The sequence below is a fragment of the Silurus aristotelis genome (assembly GCF_946808225.1).
Source record: "Silurus aristotelis genome assembly, chromosome: 23".
In the NCBI taxonomy this organism is placed as follows: domain Eukaryota; kingdom Metazoa; phylum Chordata; class Actinopteri; order Siluriformes; family Siluridae; genus Silurus; species Silurus aristotelis.
The window spans coordinates 273,985-276,484 of NC_139596.1; the positions used below are offsets into that span (position 1 = coordinate 273,985).

Below are 2,500 nucleotides of genomic sequence, written 5' to 3' on the forward strand. Positions count from 1 at the left end.
ACCACAGAAAGTAACATAATTTTACAACAAATAAACAGGAAATCCCTCACCCCCAGATAGTTTGCCGGATGGTTTGGTCCAGCGGAAGGGTGTTATGAAAGTCAGGTACTGATGTAGGTGAGGAGACCTGTGGTGCAGTCAGCGTTCACATTCATCCCAAAGGTGTTCAGTAGGGATGAGATCAGAGCTCTATAGCAGGAACCTCAAGATCTTCCTCTCTAAAGCATGTAAACCAGATCTTCAAGGAGCTCAGTTTGTGCACAGGGGCATCACCATGCTGGAGCAGGTTTTGGGTTTCCAAGTTCAAGTGAATGTTAAATGTTATGAGCAAACCCACACTGCCGGGTCACGGAGGGTCGCATCAGTCGCTTAGTTGATGACGTATCACTCGGTCGCTCTTGTTGTTCAGTGCAGCAAAAACGTAACTTTTTTTAGTTATATATTTTTATTTCACTAGAAATCTTGAAAAATGTCTCCCAAGAAAATCAGTGATGGTGCTGTGAAAACGAAAGTAAATAGTGTTACCATGGAAACCGAGGAGGTTATGAGCGTGTTGTGCGTCTCACACTCGCAATCAACCACTACCACATGAGTCAGTGTTAAATGATGTTTACATGACGGTAATTTGCGGTGTATTTGTGTGTTAAAATAATCTACAAATACTTTTACAGTGCAGAAATAAGCGATCGAATGAGGTCTCAGAACGGAATAAATCACTTTTACATTCATTCTTATGGAAAATCAGTTCGAACGTACGAACAAATGGACCTACGAGCTTGGACCCAGAACGAATTTTGCTCGTCCAACAGGGTTTAACTGTACACTACAGAAAGTCAAGAATGCAGTGACACTTCAACCAATAAACACGCAGAGAAACTACACAAGCTTCACTACTACACAACTCTACACTGGATCGCTGTGTCTTGACCGAGTATGGTCCTTCCAGCTAGATAATCAATCTATCAGTAGGTGGAGGTGATGCACCTCTTCATTGGTCTGCCAAACTGCCATAAAACACCACCACAACAACAACAACAACAACTACTACACAACTCTACACTGTACAGTTCATGTGCTCAATATAAATGTGATCCAGTGAAGTGTATTTCTACCAGTTTACACTAAATTTTATCTCACAAATGTTTTCTGTGTGTGTGTGTGTGTGTGTGTGTGTGTGTGTGTGAGGAGAATTTACAGCTTAAACTATTTAAAAAAGCATTTTTGGGGTGGCGTCTGTTTATAGCAGTTATTTTGTTTATCGCAGGTGTTTTTGGAACATAACAGTTATAAACAGGGGATTACAGAATCTACACATCTGTATTAATTAATTTAAATTGTGTTTATTTAATCAAACACTTATTATTTTCAGTATAAAAGTGTGTAAAGGTGTAAACTGTTGATGTTCTAAAAGAGGAGGTTGATGAAAGAGGAGAAGGATGAAAGAGGAGGAGGATGAAAGAGGAGGATGATGAAAAAAGAGGATGATGAAAGAGGAGAAGGATGAAAGAGGAGGAGGATGAAAGAGGAGGATGATGAAAAAAGAGGATGATGAAAGAGGAGGAGGATGAAAGAGGAGGATGATGAAAAAAGAGGATGATGAAAGAGGAGGAGGATGAAAGAGGAGGAGGAAAAAAGAGGATGATGAAAGAGGAGGAGGATGAAAGAGGAGGAGGATGAAAAAGAGGATGATGAAAGAGGAGGATGATGAAAAAGGAGGATGATGAAAGAGGAGGAGGATGAAAGAGGAGGAGGATGAAAAATGAGGATGATGAAAGAGGAGGATGATGAAAGAGGAGGATGATGATGAAAGAGGAGGAGGATGAAAGAGGAGGATGATGAAAGAGGAGGAGGATGAAAGAGGAGGATGAAGGAGTTCTGACCAATCAGAGCTCTTATAAAGATTTATTGCAGGCCAAAGATGCAGTAATAATATTTACAATACTCTAATAAAATAAACATTCCTCTGTGTGTGTGTGTGTGTGTGTGTGTGTGTGTGTGTGTGTGTGTGTGTGTGTGTGTGTGTGTGTAGTGCTGACTCAGAAACTTGAAAGTTCACAAAATCAGTAAACTCTTAAAAAGCTTCTGAATAAAAAGCACAGTCAGCACGCGGGTATCTGGATAAGAGCCAACATGTCTGCGGTGTGGACTTATTTCAGTATCTCGGAGAAAGACCCACAGAGAGCGATTTCAGACATTCAGCCAGATTTCAATGCCCTTGTTCAAGTCCAGAACAGACTGGATTCTTCTCACTGAAGAGGTCAAATACAAGTTATTGTCTGTTGTATTGCTGTATTTCTATAAATTTAAGTTGTTTGTTGTTTTTCATTGTAATATAAATATTTACAGAATAGTTTTATTCTTCAGATGATCAGCAGCAGCTATTCAAAATATATCATTTAGTGCATTTTACACTGGAAGAAAGTTGAGCAGAATTGAGTTCAAGTTATTGTTGGTGTGGCCCCCTGACACAATTCAGGTCTCTCATGTGGCCCCTTGTAAA

The 2,500-nt window shown here is 39.9% G+C and overlaps 1 protein-coding gene across 1 annotated transcript in view; it reads right to left on the reverse strand.

Annotated features, from left to right (window-relative positions):
• Positions 1–1,888: 1,888 nt before the first annotated feature.
• Positions 1,889–2,500, reverse strand: part of paip1 (poly(A) binding protein interacting protein 1) — a 61,044-nt gene continuing 60,432 nt past the window's right edge. The window contains exon 12 of the transcript XR_014531123.1: positions 1,889–2,070. The gene's annotated coding sequence lies outside the window, so the exon portion shown is untranslated. The remainder of the gene's footprint in view (positions 2,071–2,500) is intronic.